Genomic DNA, 20884 nt, shown 5'->3' with positions numbered 1-20884 from the left:
ATTCAATTGACTGAGATGAAGAATCAAACAGGGCTGAGAAGCTGAGAGTTTAAATGTTAAACCTTAATATTCAAGTAACATGACTCCATTATTGTTATTATTACACCCTTCTGATGTCACAAATTTAATACATATTATGGTCCGTTGACACTAGTATATTCACAACTTGGCCTCATCATTCTGATTCATACCTTAAGTAGAAGAAAAAGTCCCAATAAGCTTTCATTACAATTTTTTACAAAGAGTTGGGGCTTTGGTTCGGAGTTCATGCCATTGATAATTACGAGAGGCATGAAGCCGTGAATCAGTTACATAGGCAGTGCAAATTTTAACAAAGTTCACCACAATGAGTAACAACAAGCAAAAGCACTGAAGGAACACTCAGTAATATAGACAGTTCAAATTTTAACAAACCTCATCATGATGATTAACAACAACAAAAAGAACTGAAAGAACAGTGAATCAGTAACATGGGCAGTGCAAATGTAAATTTTAAAAGTTATCAACTTAAAATTTATCATCAAATATAATCAGTAAGCAAAGCCAAGTATTCAAGCACTGACTGAGTATTCTGTTCTGATTCTGTGACTGAGAAGCAATAAATTCAGCAACAAGTGCAAGTTACAGCAACAAATTTAACAAATCCTAGTAAAGTACCGATTTACAGCAAAAAGGCGAATTTATTGATTACCAATTCAGCAACATGCGGGAACACAGGGAGAAACATATGCAAATTAACCATGCACAGCCAGCTGTTTAATGCCTTTTTAATCAGAATAAACAACCAAAACTAGTGCATGGATGATATGCACATAAAATCAGATGAAAAAACCTGTTTACAGAGGTCTTCAAGGAACTCAGACTATGTACTGGGTTTCATGTCATTGAATTTAACAATAAATGAATGCTTGATGAGCTCAATTATCATTTCGCATACATATTACCATAGTTCTCACTCACTAACAACGTACCTCCTAATTGCCCATAAAACCCTTATCATAGTCATATCATATTTCATTAAAAAATCAAAACGCATACATAAAATATTTATTAGTGTTTAACCAATGCAACCCATTAAGTCCTAACAAAATTAGAATTTAAATCAAAGGGATGCACTAATCATGGACTTCAACACCACATCTAACTTTCATAGTAAACAATCTCAAATACAATGATCACTAATATCCAGCGAATAAACAATAAATATACAGCAACAAGTTAGCAAATAAACAAGAACAAGACCTAAATAGAAAATCCAACAAATGAAGTCGCAGCAACCAAACAATTTGACAAATTAGGATAACAGCAGCCCAACAATTTAGCAAATCAACTTAAGAAATTCAATAACAGAAAATCACAACAAAAAAAAGGTAACACAAGAACACAAGAACAATTAGCAAATTAAGAAGTTCACAATAACAGTTTAAACATTTACCAGAAGAACACTAATGCAAGTGCAATCATCATGCTAACATGTTTTCTGCAACGATGTTATTTGTACAGCTAAAATTTCCTAATTACTATGATCCAATTATTCTAATTTCACATGCAATCAACTTAATAAGTTTCTAAAAGCTAGAAAGTATAAAACCAACCAGAAATATGGTTAAAGTAATTCATCAAACATGTTGAGTGCGGTAAAATTAAAACGAAATAAGAGAATTCAAAGCTTGATTTCATCGTGATAGAGAAGAGAACATAACTTTTGTAACTTTAATTTAGTCTACCAAAACATCCAAACCAATACCAAATAAAATAAGTACTTATTGTAATATAAATCATAGGTTGCAGAGTTTGAAGAAGAGTATTGGTGTTGTGCGAGTGTATTGTCTGGTGGCGGGTTTAGGGAACTCACGGCGGGGACAAAAGAGAGCAGTTTGAAGGATGTGTGGAGCGCGCGGGTTGGTCGCAGAGTTTGAAGCAGAGCAACGTGGCTTCCAGACGCACGCGAACTCGAACGGTGAACGGTGATTGAACGCGAACGGTGAACGCCGAGCGAACGCGTACGGCGAAGAATGCGATCAAAAACGCGAACGTGAACGGCAAACAAACGGCGACGGAAGCGGGGCTGAGCAGACAAAGACGACGGACGCCGAGGTCGAGGAAGCAACTGTGATCGGTGACAGCAAACAGGGGTTGAAGATTTGGAGCACGAGGGACGCTAGATGACGGATGGTGAACTGTGAGTGCGACGGACGGCGGCAGTATGACACTCCTTGTGGCGGTGGTGTAGGCTTACAGTGCTAGGGTTTTGTGGTTGGGTTTGGGTGATTTCTCTGACTGAAAGAAAGAAACGGAGAAAGGGAGAAAGAAACGAATGAGCTTCCCTTTTTTTGTGTAAACCGGCCTGGTTCCGGTTCGATCCGACCGGTCGGCTTTTGTGCGGTTCAACAATTTTTTGCCGGTTTTTTAATTACCAGTTTTATATGCCTGCTCGGTCTGTTAGTGTTATTAGTTTGCGGTTAAACCGATCCGATCGACCGGTCCGTTCCAGTTTCGAGGTTTATTGTTGAGAACAAAAACCGCTATCAATTAAGCATCAACACATTTCGCGTTCAATAGTGAGGTTGCAATTTTTCATCTTTTTATTGCAATATTTTTTCTGTAGGAGCAGCATGAAAGAGGTCCTGATGGAGGACCATGCTCTACTCTCTTCATTGCAAATCTTGGTCTAAAGTGCACTGAAGATGAACTGAGACAAACTTTCTCAGTGTGAGTTGTTGTGTCTATAGTAAAGTTGTTCATATTGGAGCAGTGCTGGACCTACTGGTTCTTCTTATATCTTGATCTTGCAATGTTCATCTTTCACTTGATTTTGAGTTTTTACTATCGAGCTTTAATGTCTTAAATCCATTTTCCAGGTATGCTGGATTCAACATGGTCAAAATCCGTTCTAGAGGAGGAATGCCGGTAACATTTGCTGATTTTGATGTGAGTCATAGTTCTTGTTCAATCCCCTGTTGGTCAGTGTAGTAAATTTTGCTTGCTTACCCCTTATCAATTTACTAACCTTTATTCTTTTACAGGAAGTTGAACAAGCTACTAAGGTCATGGAGCAGCTTTAGGGCAGCATGCTGTCGTCGTCAGATCGGGGTGGCATGCACATAGAGTAACTTCTAACCTAATGGTTTCTATTAATTTTAGATACTCTAGCTAGGATTGATGTCTTATGTCCCTAAATATTTTCTTGTAGATACGCAAGGTCTAAAATGAGGAAGCATTAGAAGAAAGGGAAGCAAGCCAACCAATGAATTTATGTTGTCTGAACCCTCTCAGGATTGTCATCATCAGCCAACCAATGAATTTTGCTTCACATGATTCCTAGAAGTCAAGAATTCAAAAAAGCATAGGACATTGTCAACATCAGCCAACCAAGATTTTTTGGTTTTATCAATTGCTTCAAAATTTTAAGATTTTTAAAATGGATAAACTCTATCAGTCTCATTAACTGCTACTATATATTCAGCATTTTTTGCTTTTGTTTTGTCATGTCTATACTTACCTCTTTTTTAATTATGAGATATTGATTAGTGATGTGCATAAACTTGATATGCTACGATTTAGGAAATTACACGATCGGCAAAATTCCTTCCGGCAAGTGCACCGGTTATCGTCAAGTAAAAACTCACAATAGAGTGAGGTCGAATCCCACAAGGATTGGTTGAGTGAGCAATTCGGATTAGAAGTATGTTCTAGTTGAGCGGAATCAAGATTTAGATGAGAATTGCGGAATGTAAAATTGCATGAATTAAAGAGCGAGAAGCTAAATTGCTGAAATTAAAAGGGATGGGGGTGATTGCATGAATTTAATTGCAGAATGTAAAGAGAAAGTGGTAAATCAGAAATGGGGAGTTCATTGGGTGTTAGGAGATATTGAGATCTCCGAATCAAAACAACTTTTATCCCTTCCTCAACCAATGCATTCATTGAATTTTGCTTGGCAATCTTATATGATTGGATCCCAATCCCTTGGCTCACCAATTCTCTCTAAAAACAAACAAATTCCCAATCCCTTGGTTTAAATGTTCATAAGAAGAGATGATGCTCGATCACTGATTATACCACACAGTTTCATGAACCACAATTTGGTAGGATTACATGTCACAATATCCATCCAAACCCCAATCCAATTCACTGTGAGAAAGCTTCTCTAGCATGAATCCTCCATTCCTTTCCCAAGGTTCCGAAGGATTCCAATTATGGGTAGTTTCTTTCCCAAGACAACTACCCAATGGAATTAGATCGAGAAGCTTTCTAACAAAATTCAAGAGAAAAGATTGAAGAAGAAGATAAAACTATTATTGATTCATTGAATTACAATAGAGCTCCCTAACCCAATGAAAGGGGTTTAGTGAGTCATAGCTCTGAATTCAATTACAAAACTAAAAGAAAAATGATCCAAAGTTCTCCGTGTAAAAAAAAACTTTTTTTTAACTAACTTAAATTCTATCCTATTTATACACTTTCTAAATTGAGCTTCTGTTGTGTTTCTTGGGCTTTGAGGCCTTTCCCTGATTTCCTTTTGCTTTGGGTTTATGGTCCATAATCCTGATGAGGCTGTGATCCAATTCTGTAACATTCATTGAGCAAACTTAGTGATAAACAAGTAATGACACAAGACTCAACAAATTGAAGCTCCAGACTCATCAATTCTTCAGGCCCAATCCCATAAACCATGATATTCAATTGGGTTTCATACCATACTACGTTTAAGTTAATGTTTGTGCTCAAATTCTAATTTAAACTTCAATATATTTGGCCCAGAAACCCCTTTTAAAAAGTGGCGTTTAAGTTGAAGTTTAAGTTTCAGTTTAAGGTTAAACTGAAACTTAAACGTGGAAATGGAAGAAAGCAACCCAGGAGTGTGAAATGTCGAACACGTTTAAGCTTCAGTTTAAGGTTAAACTGAAGCTTAAACGTGGAATTGAAGAAAACAACCCTGGAGGAGCAATTGGGTCGAACACGTTTAAGCTTCAGTTTAAGGTTAAACTGAAGCTTAAACGTGGAAATGAGAAAGCAACCCTGGAGGAGAGAAATAGTCGAACACGTTTAAGCTTCAGTTTAAGGTTAAACTGAAGCTTAAACGTGGAAATGAGAAAGCAACCCTGGAGGAGAGAAATAGTCGAACACGTTTAAGCTCCAGTTTAAGGTTAAACTGGAGCTTAAACGTGGAATGCTCCTGGTGCCTTTTTTACTTCTGGCGTTTAACCTCCAGTTTAAGGTTAAACTGGAGGTTAAACGTGGAAATGCTTCCTGGTGAGAAATTGTGTCGAACACGTTTAAGCTCCAGTTTAAGGTTAAACTGGAGCTTAAACGTGGAAATGCTCCCTTGGTGAAATTCTCATTCTGGCGTTTAACTTCCAGTTTAAGGTTAAACTGGAGGTTAAACGCCAGTTCCAGCATTTCTTAGCCTTCATGATTCTGGCGTTTAAGCTCCAGTTTAGGCTTAAACTGGAACTTAAACTCCACATGTGATATTCAAGCTTCCTTTATTGATTTTGTTGCTTCCTTGCCTAGCCTCTTCTTCCCTGAAATCATCCAAACAATTGCATCAAAGTCTTGCAAAATTTCATGAGAAATCTTCCATTCATAGCATTCAAGTAATATAACTAAAAACTCATGGAATTTGCATCAAAATCATACTGTTTGGATGGTTCATTGCTTTGTTATTCATTTAACCATTCTTGGTTACTTTAAGCTCAAGAAAATGCATAAAACAACTAAAACTAACAAAAAAATGCTAGTGAAACTAGCCTAAGATGCCTTGGCATCACAACACCAAACTTAATACTTGCTTGTCCCTAAGCAAGTCCTGAGTTATTTGAGAAGAAAGTATGAAACAGAAAGCAATTACATTGGCTATATTAGCAAGCATTTGAAGTTCATCAGAAGGGTTTTATGCAGAAAGTTGCAGCATCACTTTTTCATTCTTATCAGGTAAGATTATCACTTTTTCATTGCATCCATCAAACACTGCTATGGCCTCTTGTTATTCTTATGTCCTTGGCACTTTTCTCTTCTTTGTTTTTCTTTTCTTTTTCTTAGAGCTCCTTTGCTCCTTGTTTGCTTAGTGTCATGTGTTGCACAAGCCTTTGGCATTTTCTTTTTCTTATCAGTGCACTACACATATCCACTACAGGCATTTTAGTTCACATTTCTTCTTGAGACATTGGTGCCCAGCACCTCTTTGTGTGACTAAATGTTTTGTATTTAGGTTGCTCTTGATAATGGACTTTTGGTTGATAATCCCGGGTTAGTTAACCCAAGTTACCAAGTGTTGAAACACTCCTCAGAACCTATTCATCCAAGCATATCCTTAATACATAAACACCACAGGCATTTGTCTCAGAAGTTCAAACCATTGGTGCCTAGCTTATTTTCTCAATTTTTTTTTTGCTTTTTGGTTGCCCTTTTTCAGTGGATTTTTCTTCTTCTTTTTCTTTCTTTTTCATGGCCAAAGACATTTATTCATCAAGATCCATAGACAGTTTTCAATTTCTACACAAAAAATGATAATTCTACACTCTATTTCCAGTGATCTGACTAAACAATCAAGCATGCATACCACCACTTAATTCTACTTGATTTGTCACTAACTGAGCCAAGTTACTTTTGTTCACACTTTTCTTTTATTTTTGGAAACAGAACAAGCATGACAAGCATTTGTTTAAGAAGGTGAAGTTATATCCAAACATCTAGGCATTCACTTTATTCAAAGCAATAAACAGACAAACATACTAGAAACTTCACATTCCAGAAAGATTCAACAATTACAGTTTAAACCAGAACAAGCATGCTTTTGTTTGCCCTTTTTAAAGAATTGTCAAGGAACAACACCACCTTGTGAAATTCCTTGTTTTCTCTTTGTTGCCAGGAAACAATTTGATTTCTCCTTCTTCTCCTAGTTGTTGCTTCATGCTTTAAGATCCTTGTTTCCTTTCCTGCAAAGAGTGATGAAGTTGCTTGCTTCTCAAGCACTTGAGTGGTTAGCTCAACTATGTATGGGTAAGTGTCTGAGTCTTAAGTTGGTGTGTGAACACCAAACTTAGTCTCCTACTTACTTCTCTGTTCTTTGAATCCTTGAGTTCTCCTTGGAATGAAGTTGCTGCTAAGGATTTTAAGCATTTCTGTGATTGCTTAGAATGGTTGTTCCTTTCATATAATTCAAAGGTTGTTGTGTTCAGTTGATCTTTATGGTGGAACACCAAACTTAGAGTCACACATTCCCCTTTGAATTATTGATCCACGAATTCATTGTTTGGTGTGAAACACCAAACTTAATTCTTTGCAATGCACAGAAACTACTTCACCCTTTTTATTGAAACAAATAAAAGAAACAGCAAAGGGGTATTACCTCAGGTTGGGTTACCTCCCAACAAGCGCTTCTTTAACGTCACTAGCTTGACGGTTGTCTTCCTCAGTTGAGGTGATATTTAACCTTGTCCTTCTCCTCCACATCTCCCAAGTAATGTTTGAGTCTTTGACCATTCACAGTGAAGGTTCGTTGTGACTTTTCTTCCATGATTTCTACTTGTCCATATTGGGAGACCTTGGTGACAAGGAATGGTCCAGACCACCTTGATTTTAGCTTCCCTGGAAATAGCTTCAGCCTAGAATTGTAGAGCAATACTTTTTGTCCTTCTTCAAATTTCCTTGGGGCTATGTTGCTATCATGCTTCTTCTTTGCTCTTTCTTTGTAAATTTTGGCATTCTCATAAGCTTCAGCTCTGAATTCTTCCAACTCTTGAATTTGCAACATCCTTCTTTCTCCAGCAGCTTTGCTGTCCAAGTTCAAGATTTTCAAGGCCCAGAATGCCTTGTGCTCCAACTCCAGTGGCAAATGGCAAGCTTTTCCATACACTAGTTGGTAAGGAGACATTCCAATTGGTGTTTTGAAAGCTGTCCTATATGCCCAAAGAGCATCATCTAGCTTAATCGACCAGTCCTTCCTTGAAGTTCCCACAGTCTTTTCCAGGATTCTTTTGAGTTCTCTATTAGATATTTCGGCTTGCCCACTTGTCTGTGGATGGTATGGTGTGGCTACCTTGTGTTTGACTCCATATTTTAGAAGCAATGCCTCTAATGGTTTGTTGCAGAAGTGGCTTCCTCCATCACTGATGATTGCTCTTGGAACCCCAAAACGGCAAAAAATGTGTTTTCTGAGGAAGTTCATGACTACCTTATTATCATTGGTTGGAGTTGCTATTGCTTCAACCCATTTGGAGACATAGTCTACTGCCACAAGAATGTAATTATTTGAGTATGAGGTGGGGAAGGGTCCCATGAAATCTATCCCCCATACATCAAACAATTCAAGTTCCAGAATGAATTGTTGTGGCATTTCATTTCTTCTTGGCAGGTTCCCCGCTTTCTGGCATTCATGGCAGTGCTTCACTAGTTCCTTTGCATCTTTGAAGATAGTGGGCCAATAAAAACCACACTGTAACACCTTAGCTGCTGTTCTTTCTCCTGCAAAATGTCCTCCATAAGTGGAGCCATGGCAGTCCCATAAGACTTCCCTTCCTTCTTCCTCTGATATGCATCTTCTGAGTATGCCATCCGAACATTTTTTGAACAAGTATGGTTCGTCCCAGATGAAGTATTTGGCATCATTTACCAATTTCTTCCTTTGATGCCTGTTAAATTCCAACGGCAAACTCCCAGTGGCCTTGAAGTTTGCTATGTCTGCAAACCAGGGTGCTTTGTGAATTACCATGAGTTGTTCATCAGGAAAGCACTCATTTATATGTGTGCTTTGTGCGCTTCCTTCTTCACATGGTATCCTTGATAAATGGTCTGCCACCTTGTTCTCTACACCCTTCTTGTCTTTGATTTCAATGTCAAATTCCTGCAACAAAAGAACCCATCTAATAAGTCTTGGTTTGGATTCTTGTTTAGCAAGTAAGTATTTTAAAGCTGAATGATCAGTGAAGACAATGACTTTAGATCCAATGAGATAGGATCTAAATTTTTCAAATGCAAAGACTATTGCCAAGAGTTCTTTTTCAGTGGTTGTGTAATTCCTTTGGTTATCATTCAAGACTTTACTGGCATAATAAATCACATGTACCAAATTGCCTTTCCTTTGTCCTAACACTGCCCCAATAGCAAGGTCTGATGCATCACACATCAGTTCAAAAGGTAAGTTCCAATCAGGTGGGACAATGATAGGTGCAGAGGAAAGTTTTTGCTTCAAAAGTTCATAGGCTATCATGCAATTTTTATCAAATACAAAGGGTGTATCAGAGACAAGCAAGTTACTCAAAGGTTTGGCTATTTTAGAAAAGTCTCTAATAAACCTTCTGTAAAAGCCAGCGTGTCCCAAAAAACTCCTAACTGCCTTGACATTACTTGGTGGAGGTAGTTTTTCAATGAGTTCCACCTTAGCTCTGTCCACCTCAATGCCTCTATTAGAGATTTTGTGGCCAAGGACTATTCCTTCTGTGACCATGAAATGACACTTTTCCCAGTTTAATACTAGGTTGGTCTCTTGGCATCTCTTAAGCACCAAGGCAAGGTGGTGTAGGCAGCTAGGAAAAGAATCTCCAAACACAGAAAAATCATCCATGAAAACCTCAATAAATTTTTCAATCATGTCCGAAAAGATGGACAGCATGCATCTTTGGAAAGTGGCAGGTGCATTGCACAATCCAAAGGGCATGCGTCTATAAGCAAAAACTCCATATGGACAAACAAATGATGTTTTCTCTTGATCTCTAGGATCAACTACTATCTGATTATAGCCTGAGTATCCATCCAGAAAGCAATAGTAAGCATGTCCTGCAAGCCTTTCAAGCATCTGATCCATGAATGGGAGTGGAAAATGATCTTTTCTGGTGGCTTCATTGAGCTTCCTGTAGTCTATGCACATCCTCCACCCAGTGACAGTTCTTGTGGGTATGAGTTCGTTCCTCTCATTTGGCACCACAGTTATGCCACCTTTCTTGGGAACTACATGGATGGGACTAACCCATGGGCTATCAGAAATGGGGTAGATTACCCCTGCCTGCCATAACTTCATGACCTCCTTTTGTACCACTTCTTTCATGACGGGATTCAATCTTCTCTGAGCTTGAATGGAGGGTCTAGCATCCTCTTCTAACAAGATTTTATGCATGCATATGGATGAACTTATCCCCTTCAAATCAGCTAGGGTCCATCCAATGGCATCTTGATGAGTTTGTAGCACCTTGATCAATTCTTCTTCCTGTTCTTTGCTCAGGGCAGAGCTAATGATAACAGGATGGCTCTCATCACTACCCAAGTATGCATACTTGAGATTAGGGGGCAATGCTTTGAGCTCAGGTTTTGGTGCTTCCTTCTCTTCTTTCACTCTCTCTGGCATGCTTGGCATGGTTGTTTCAGCAGCGTTGATGTCACTAACTTCAATATCCTTGGTGAACTCCTCCTCTGCCACTACCTTTGTTGTTTCCTCAAAGGTTTCTTGTATTGCAATGTCCACTACATCCACCCTCATGCATTCCTTTAGTGATTCTGATGGATAGCTCATTGCCTTGAATACGTTAAACACCAATTTCTCGTCATGTAGTCTAAGAGTGAGTTCACCCTTTTGTACATCTATGATGGCTCCAGCAGTAGCCAGGAAGGGTCTTCCCAGAATTATTGAAGCTTTGGCTTCTTCCTCCATATCTAACACCACAAAATCAGCAGGAAATATAAAATCTCCCACTTTCACCAACAAATCCTCAACTATCCCATGAGGGAATTTAAAAGTTCGATCTGCCAATTGGAGGGCCATTCTTGTTGGTTTGGCTTCCTCAATCTTCATTCTTCTCATCATTGTTAGAGACATCAAATTGATACTGGCCCCTAAGTCACACAAGGCCTTCTCCACCATGACTTCTCCTATGATGCAGGGGATTTGGAAACTGCCTGGATCCTTCAATTTCTGAGGCAATTTGTGTTGAATGATGGCACTACATTCTTCAGTCAACAACACAGTTTCCTCATTTCTCCAGCTTCTCTTCTTGGTCATTAATTCCTTTAAGAATTTTGCATAGAGTGGCATTTGCTCTATTGCCTCAGCAAACGGAATGTTGATTTGAAGCTTCTTGAAAATCTCCAAGAACCTGGAGAATTGGCCATCCTTTTCACTTTTCATCAAACGTTGAGGATATGGTGCTTTAGGTGTATAAGGCTTCAGGACCTCTTTTTCTTTTTCTTTTGTTGCAGACGGTGTAAAAGATTGTCCTTGTTACTTGTCTCTCACATTTTCCTTTGCTTCATCCTCTGTGGTTTCCTTTGAGATCTCCTTTAGATTCTTTCCACTTCTGAGGGTTATGGCCTTACATTCTTCCCTTGCAATAGCCTTGGCAGCATGAGAAACGCTTGGCCCAGGGGTTTGCTTAGACAAATACACAATTTGATTTTCTAGCTTCTGGATGGCAGCTCCTTGGTTTTGCAGGTTAGAATTTACTTCTTCCTTAAAGGCTTTCAATTCGGTTATGTCTTGACTCATGGTTGCAAGCATTCCTTCTATCCTGTTTAATTGATCTTGAAATTGTTGGTTCGGATTAGGTTGGGTAGGTTGATTATTTTGGCCATGATATGATGGTTGGGAGTAAGTGTTTTGTGTGGCTTGGTATGATCTTTGATTGGAGTTTTGATATGTGGACTTGTTATGTTGGTTTTGGTTGTAAGGTTTGTGGTTTTGTGGTTGGGTTTGGTGGTTCCCCCACCCAAAGTTTGGGTGGTTTTTCCATCCTGGGTTGTAAGTGTTGGAATGTGGATCATATGATTGCCTTTGTTGGTTTCCCACATAGTTGGCCTCTTCCCAATCACCTCCTTCAGTGCTTACTTCCTCTTGATCTTGTGTGTGTATTGCAGCCACTTGCTTTGTTTCTAATTTCCTGGTGAGCTCTGCTAGTTGCTTGGCAAACACCTTGTTTTGGGCTAAAATTGTATTAACATGGTTCAGCTCCATGACTCCCTTAGTGTTGTGTCTTTCTGAAGCATAGTAGTACTCATTCTCAGCCACTGTCTCAATCACTTCAATGGCTTCTTCCACAGTCTTTTTCCTGTTCAATGAACCTCCTGATGAATGGTCTACAGCCTTCCTTGATTCATAAGAAAGTCCATCATAGAAAATATGCAATTGCACCCAGTCATGGAACATGTCTGGTGGGCATTTCCTTGTCAAATCCTTGAATCTCTCCCATGCCTCGTAGAGAGTTTCACCATCTTGTTGTCTAAAAGTCTGAACCTCAGATCGAAGCCTATTGACCTTTTGTGGGGGGTAGAAACGTGCCAGAAACTTGCTTTCCACCTCATCCCAGGTTGTTAGGCTCCCCCTTGGGAATGATTCCAGCCACTTAGCTGCCTTGTCCCTAAGTGAAAATGGGAACAAGAGCAGTTTATAGGTATCTTCCTGGACCCCATTGGACTTCACAGTGTCGCAAATTCTCAGGAATTTTGTGAGATGTTGGTTTGGATCTTCATTAGCACTCCCACCAAATGAACAATGATCCTCCACAAGTGATATTAGCTGTGGTTTGAGTTCAAAATTGTTGGCCTGAATGGGTGGTTTTTGAATGCTGCTACCACAATTCCCAGAGGTTGGGTTTATGTATGAACCAAGAACCCTCCTCTCAGGAATGGCATTGTTTCCCTCAGCCCTCTCATGGTTGTGAACTTCTCTATCCATGTTGAGATCTAAAGCTTCCTCAAAATTGTCCTCAGATTCTCCTTCAGATTCCTCTTCTCTCAGTACTCTCTTCCCTCTTGCTTCCCTTCTAAGTCTATGAAGGGTCCTCTCTGGTTCGGTATATGGAGGAGTTGATGTCTCTCCTCTCCTACCTGTCATACAAGAACACAGCACAGGCACCAAACAAGTGAAATACTCTTGGTTAATGGAAGAGTATGGTTAGAGCAGTTGAGGAATTAATTCAAATAGTTAGTGAGTCAGTGAGTTAGTTGCTTGAATTTAAAGGCATAAAGAAAGAAAACAAGTAACAGAGTGCAGAAGTTAAAATTCAACAAGTAACTTGAACTAAATTATCAAAACAAAAAAATATGCTCAATCTAGTTAACTTCCAATTTGAGAATTGTCAATCGAAAACCAATCCCCGGCAACGGCGCCATAAACTTGATGTGCATAAACTTGATATGCTACGATTTAGGAAATTGCACGATCGGCAAAATTCCTTCCGGCAAGTGCACCGGTTATCGTCAAGTAAAAACTCACAATAGAGTGAGGTCGAATCCCACAAGGATTGGTTGAGTGAGCAATTCGGATTAGAAGTATGTTCTAGTTGAGCGGAATCAAGATTTAGATGAGAATTGCGGAATGTAAAATTGCATGAATTAAAGAGCGAGAAGCTAAATTGCTGAAATTAAAAGGGATGGGGGTGATTGCATGAATTTAATTGCAGAATGTAAAGAGAAAGTGGTAAATCAGAAATGGGGAGTTCATTGGGTGTTAGGAGATATTGAGATCTCCGAATCAAAACAACTTTTATCCCTTCCTCAACCAATGCATTCATTGAATTTTGCTTGGCAATCTTATATGATTGGATCCCAATCCCTTGGCTCACCAATTCTCTCTAAAAACAAACAAATTCCCAATCCCTTGGTTTAAATGTTCATAAGAAGAGATGATGCTCGATCACTGATTATACCACACAGTTTCATGAACCACAATTTGGTAGGATTACATGTCACAATATCCATCCAAACCCCAATCCAATTCACTGTGAGAAAGCTTCTCTAGCATGAATCCTCCATTCCTTTCCCAAGGTTCCGAAGGATTCCAATTATGGGTAGTTTCTTTCCCAAGACAACTACCCAATGGAATTAGATCGAGAAGCTTTCTAACAAAATTCAAGAGAAAAGATTGAAGAAGAAGATAAAACTATTATTGATTCATTGAATTACAATAGAGCTCCCTAACCCAATGAAAGGGGTTTAGTGAGTCATAGCTCTGAATTCAATTACAAAACTAAAAGAAAAATGATCCAAAGTTCTCCGTGTAAAAAAAAACTTTTTTTTTTAACTAACTTAAATTCTATCCTATTTATACACTTTCTAAATTGAGCTTCTGTTGTGTTTCTTGGGCTTTGAGGCCTTTCCCTGATTTCCTTTTGCTTTGGGTTTATGGTCCATAATCCTGATGAGGCTGTGATCCAATTCTGTAACATTCATTGAGCAAACTTAGTGATAAACAAGTAATGACACAAGACTCAACAAATTGAAGCTCCAGACTCATCAATTCTTCAGGCCCAATCCCATAAACCATGATATTCAATTGGGTTTCATACCATACTACGTTTAAGTTAATGTTTGTGCTCAAATTCTAACTTAAACTTCAATATATTTGGCCCAGAAACCCCTTTTAAAAAGTGGCGTTTAAGTTGAAGTTTAAGTTTCAGTTTAAGGTTAAACTGAAACTTAAACGTGGAAATGGAAGAAAGCAACCCAGGAGTGTGAAATGTCGAACACGTTTAAGCTTCAGTTTAAGGTTAAACTGAAGCTTAAACGTGGAATTGAAGAAAACAACCCTGGAGGAGCAATTGGGTCGAACACGTTTAAGCTTCAGTTTAAGGTTAAACTGAAGCTTAAACGTGGAAATGAGAAAGCAACCCTGGAGGAGAGAAATAGTCGAACACGTTTAAGCTTCAGTTTAAGGTTAAACTGAAGCTTAAACGTGGAAATGAGAAAGCAACCCTGGAGGAGAGAAATAGTCGAACACGTTTAAGCTCCAGTTTAAGGTTAAACTGGAGCTTAAACGTGGAATGCTCCTGGTGCCTTTCTTACTTCTGGCGTTTAACCTCCAGTTTAAGGTTAAACTGGAGGTTAAACGTGGAAATGCTTCCTGGTGAGAAATTGTGTCGAACACGTTTAAGCTCCAGTTTAAGGTTAAACTGGAGCTTAAACGTGGAAATGCTCCCTTGGTGAAATTCTCATTCTGGCGTTTAACTTCCAGTTTAAGGTTAAACTGGAGGTTAAACGCCAGTTCCAGCATTTCTTAGCCTTCATGATTCTGGCGTTTAAGCTCCAGTTTAGGCTTAAACTGGAACTTAAACTCCACATGTGATATTCAAGCTTCCTTTATTGATTTTGTTGCTTCCTTGCCTAGCCTCTTCTTCCCTGAAATCATCCAAACAATTGCATCAAAGTCTTGCAAAATTTCATGAGAAATCTTCCATTCATAGCATTCAAGTAATATAACTAAAAACTCATGGAATTTGCATCAAAATCATACTGTTTGGATGGTTCATTGCTTTGTTATTCATTTAACCATTCTTGGTTACTTTAAGCTCAAGAAAATGCATAAAACAACTAAAACTAACAAAAAAATGCTAGTGAAACTAGCCTAAGATGCCTTGGCATCAATTAGTGCTATATTTTATAAAATATGAAGATATTGTGTCATGAGTCATGAGACTTGCATATATTAGAGTTTAGTGTACATTTTCATAAATAAAATGTTTCTGATATCATTCAAACTCAAAAAGGTGAAGTGTCATTATTAATTACCCTGTGATTTTAGTACCCTTCATAGATGCAAAAGGCTAACTCTGATTTGTCTGTGTCGCTGTCCAAGTTGGTTCAGAAATTCAGATGACAACCATCAAACCATGTTTGTTTGCTTCTCAACGCATGCATGTGCATGGACACGCACATGGAAAGTGAAAAGGGATAATTAAACCAACAATCTTTGAACTTATAAGAAGCTACTCCATTTCATTTCATTTCAAGACCCCACAAACTCTCTCAAGTCAAAGAAGCCCTTTTAGGCACAATAGTGTGTACATGATTTTCCCTGAAGAATTTCACAAAACTTCTATATTTTTTTACCTATCCTACTTTCACCCTACTATTATATACATGCAAAATTAGATCACTGCAGAAAGATAGATAGAAAGATGCAAAATTACAAAATAGGAGAGAAAATAAACATATTTAGCATAACAAGAAAAAAGCAATTCTCAATTTTGATCAAGTATCAACCCCTTTCTAAATGTCATCTTCACATGAAGTCCTTCTTGCTTTGTTGTCCCTATCCCAATATGCAGGCCTCTATTTGTCAAGAGATAGCTTCCCACTGAATGATTCAAGTGACTCCTCTAACAGAGGACCCCTGTAATGGTGCTGCCTCTGCAGCGGCTCCGACCAGAGTCGGCCACTCCGGTTTCCCACATCATAACTTGGAGTTGAAATGTAACTTGTGTCCATGACCATGTCGCCGTCCAGTATATGAAGAACCTTGAATAAACAAGCAGAAATAATTTTAAAAACAATTAGGCAGGGAACATGGTCAAATTCAAAAAACATGATCTAAACATGCAGCATTAGCTTTTCCTATTGATTTTAACTTAAAACAGAGTTTGATCAAATTATAATAAATATGTGATTGAGAATTCTTCAAAGCAATTTTTTCCAACAAAAAATAAGTTCAAGAACTTGTTTACCTGTGACATGCGTGGTCTAGAATGAGGATCTCGCCGTATGCATAATGATGCAGCATGCAACATGCAATATACCTCATTTTCTAAGTATTGGTTCCCCAGCCTTGGATCAATCAGTTCCTCAATGGCATATTCTTCCAACAGAGGTCGTGCCTGTTAAATATCAAGACATTTACTCAAATTTCGACAAGACTTGGCATGAACAACCAGAAACATAAAAGTGGATTAATATAGGATTTCTGATTGTTAATTATAGACATAGCCATACTTTAACTCTTAGGCAATGTTTGGTTGGGGATAAAATAAAGGGTGAAAATTTTTCACAGAATGGTTCGAGTAAAAATTGCAAATATAACTTACCCACTCAGTAAGACACTACTGTCCCTTAGGTCGCGTGAGATCCACAGCTTTTCTCCCTGTAACAAGCTCCACCAATACCACCCCAAATGAATAAACATCAGCTTTCTCAGTTATTTGGCCGCTATGAGCATATTCAGGAGCCAAATACCTACACAATAACGACATATCTTAATTGTGAGTTCATATTTCTCAGACAAATTTTGATTATGAAAACCATTCAGGACAAACACAAATACATACCCGAATGTTCCAATTACTCGGGTTTCCATACTCGTGTCTCCATCAGGTTGCCACCTCGTCAATCCAAAATCACCAACCTTGAAATCACAATATAATGATGTTAGAAAAATTAGGCATGTATGTAATCCAACTCAAATTCAGCATACACCAGAGTTTAGAATGTAATCTATACAAGACTCAGAAAATTCTGTCTTTTACATCCAATGGTAAGTAAATTTAAAAATGTAGATGGGTGGATATTCAAAAGTGAGGTAAAGGTGCCTTTTATAGTGTAAACTACAAACCTACAAGAATGCATTGTACAATAGGCAAGTACTACCATACCAGTGGTTCAAAATCATGAGTTATGAGAATGTTGTTAGGCCGCATGTCATGGTGGATAATGCATCCCAATCTACACTCTTCATGAAGATTTCGTAACCCACGAGCAGCTCCAATGGCAATTTTTTGCCGTGCAGCCCATTCTAATGGTTCTCGCTGTCTCCCTGAAATAGTTTGAAATATTAGACTAATTTACAATCATATCAGGAAAATATATGTCTTGTTTCAATCACTGTATTCAAAATGAAAAACATCGTCACATTAATCCTACTTCACCACCTGCTTTTAGTTGGCATCAGATTAATAAAAATCAAAGTAGCAAACATAAGTCTGATATTATAGTCTAGTGCAATTGAAAAAAATTCTGTAAGAACAGAAGTTCGGATGCAAGAGAGCAAGAGAAATCACCATATAAATGTGAATCCAATGATCCATTGCATATGTACTCGTAAACTAGTAGCCTTCTCTTATCCTCTATACAGAATCCAATCAGCATAACAACATTTCAGTGCTGAGCACAACTCAGGACTTCTACCTCTGAGCAAAACTCAAGGTCACCCTGAGAACTAGCCAATTTATGTTGCTTGACAGCAACGACTTGTCCATCCGGTAGAACCCCTCTGTGAACGGATCCAAATCCCCCCTCAGCCAGGAAGTTGGCCTCAGAGAATCCACCAGTGGCAAGTTCTAACTCGGCATAGCTGAACCATCTTCAAGTCAGTCACTGACTTGCCATTATCTTACACAAGAAATTAAGTAAGTATTTCATGAATCAGTTTAACATGAAGCCAACCCTTGAAACTATCTAACTAATACAAGGTTAGCATTGGCTGACGGCTCTGTGAGTTATGGTTAACAGATTGGCTTAGAGCATGAGAGAGATTTGCTCTCGGTATAGGTAAGAATTTCTCTGACCACGCTCACTATCTCAGATTTTAGAACTATATCAGATTGAAGAAACAAAAAATCATGAAAATTTTCAGAACAATATCAAATCAATAACAAAATTTCCAAATAATATCAAATCAATAACAAATAAATTCAGAACTGTATCATAATTCAGGCAAATCAAATTCATGAAAAATAAGTTATCTAAAAAAAACCTCAGGAGGGCAGTTCCATAACTGTTTTTCTAGAAAAGGGGAATTGAGGGAAGGGCGAAAGCGAGTCGGCTGCTTGAGGGTGAGAACGACGGCGAGCGTACGGCTTCTTCGACGGTGAGAACGAAGGTTGGGGACTGGGGGGCACTAGTGAGTAAAGCCTGCCTTCTTGGTGTTATCATCGTTCTGCTTCTTCGTCGCCATTGAAGCTCAAGCTCTGAACTCTGAATAGGGATGATTGATTTTGAGTCTGAGCAAGCCGTGAGACAGCTACTATCATTTGAGCCGCAAACACAATATCACCAAAACAAAAGGAGTAGTCTGGGTGCTCTACAAGTTCCCAGACGCTCACAGTTTTTTCCGTTTTTTCTCCAGCAAAATTATCTTCATTGGAATTGGAAACAGCTTTCCATTGTAGAGAGTTGAGTTGATTTCTTCTTTCAATTTCAGAGAGAAATGGGATCGGGGTGAATTGAGTTTCTGCACAATGATAATAATATAATTTTACTTATTCATGTTTATAGAAATTATATGTTTATCCCTCTTGTAAAAATATTTAATTACAAAATTACCCTACTTTAGTTAAGATATTAACTCTTATTGAGTTAAATTAACTCAAATTAAAACTAAGCATCCAATTAAAACATGCCATGTCACGAGGGGTAATTTACATATTGAAATAGAGAGGGTTGGGTAGAACTCACCTATATATATATATATATATATATAGAAATTTAAAAAAAATGAGGGACAAAAGGCTACACTTATATAGAGTAGCTATAGGTATACTACTTGTTACGTTTGTAAAGTGATGCAGTAGTCTTGAAAAGTGTAGCCTATTCTTTTGAACTCTGGTAACCACTAGTGCTGAAAAGCGTAACCTTTTGTCCTAAACAGCATCACTTAAAAAGCGTAGCCTTTGAGAATAGGCAACACTGGTATAGGCATCCCCTACAAAAGTGTCTCTGAAGCCTAAAAAGCGTAGCCTTTGCCTAAGGCATCACTTTTTTTTTCATTTTTGACTACACTTTTTAAGTGTACCTGAATGGGTATTTTTCTTGTAGTGTATGTTTATTTGGTAGTCTAATATGTTAAATAAGGTTTTGATGGTGTTTTGGTAGCTGTTTGGATGTTTAGAATGCTTGGTTTGGTGCTAGAACTTGAAAAATTTTGAAAAACAGAGCACCCAGCCACGTGTACGCATGACCCCAAGATTTTAACCACCCACGCGTACGCGTGACCCATGCGTTCGCATCACCTCTGAAGTGCTGCTGCTTCAGTCCAAAAACCAGAGTTGTGCGCGTAGGGTGCAAGAATTGTGCGCCTAGCACAAATTTCTCCCACGCATATGCGTGACCCACACATATGCGTGACCCACGCGTACGCGTCACCTTCTATTTTCCCCATCCCATGCCTACGCGTGCTCGACGCGTACTGATGGTGAAAATTATTGTGTCGGTTTAGAATTTCTCTTATAGGAATAAGAACTTCGTTGTAAGCATAGCTCCAAACCAACAAACAATTCTCACATCAAAAATTTGATTGGTCACAAGTACAAACACCAATAAGAATTAACCGAAGTATTCAAACCTCGGGTCGTCTCACAAGAAATTGAAATGAAGTGTTCAATTATTGGCTATGAGGATGCAAAGGGGTTTGATTTGGTAATTAGCAAGAAAATAAATGACAAGAAAATAAAATAACAAGAACTAATAAAATAAGGGAAAAGAACTCTTGGCTAAGACATGGGAAATTGAGATCACCATCCTTGTCAACAAACCATATATTGACAACTATGAGGAACCGAGCTCATTAAGTCTACTTCTATACTTGAAGTCTATCAAATGGCTTGATCAACATCAATCCATAAGTCTTAACCTAGCTACCAATTAACTTAGTAGTAGGCTAGTGTTAATGGCTATCAAATTGACCACCAAGGATTCTCAAATCACCAAATCAATTAGACCCAATGACTCAAGTTTACCCAATTCCCTTAGCCTATGCCAAGAGTCAAGAAAACTACTCCATAATCAAAGGAAACATTTCATCAAACACCTAGTGTGCAATAAAATTAAACATCACAAAAGCAAGAATTAACAATATCCATAATCATCATGAGCAAGAAATTAACAATAGCAATGAAAATAAACATAAAAAAAGACATGGAAACATAAAATTGCATTAGAAGAAATCAAGATCCAACAATGGTTCATCAACATAAAAGAGAGCATAAAAATGGAAATTAACAAAAGCACTAAGAAGAATTGAAGTATTAGAACAAGGAATTGTAGAGAAAATAAGATGAAATCAAGTAATCAAATCTAGATCTAAGAGAAATTAACCTAATCCTAACCTAATTCTAGAGAGAAGAGGGAACTTCTCTCTATAGAAAATTAACTAAAGGCTCATCATGACTAACTAAGTGCTCTCCCCTTT

The 20884-nt window shown here is 38.2% G+C and overlaps 1 non-coding gene and 1 pseudogene across 1 annotated transcript; one reads left to right on the top strand and one right to left on the bottom strand.

The window, feature by feature from the left end:
* Nucleotides 1–12134: 12134 nt before the first annotated feature.
* On the top strand, nt 12135–12238 carry LOC148549260 (small nucleolar RNA R71). Its single transcript, XR_015898509.1, has one exon. It is a non-coding gene; the product is annotated as a small nucleolar RNA R71 (small nucleolar RNA).
* Nucleotides 12239–15975: 3737 nt separating this feature from the next.
* Nucleotides 15976–18652, bottom strand: LOC110265658 (inactive protein kinase SELMODRAFT_444075-like; annotated as a pseudogene).
* Between the last annotated feature and the right edge of the window lie 2232 nt (nt 18653–20884).

This window comes from Arachis ipaensis, chromosome B8, assembly GCF_059453495.1.
Source record: "Arachis ipaensis isolate K30076 ecotype BB chromosome B8, ASM5945349v1, whole genome shotgun sequence".
Lineage (NCBI taxonomy): Eukaryota > Viridiplantae > Streptophyta > Magnoliopsida > Fabales > Fabaceae > Arachis > Arachis ipaensis.
This window is presented reverse-complemented; position numbering and strand designations above follow the sequence as displayed.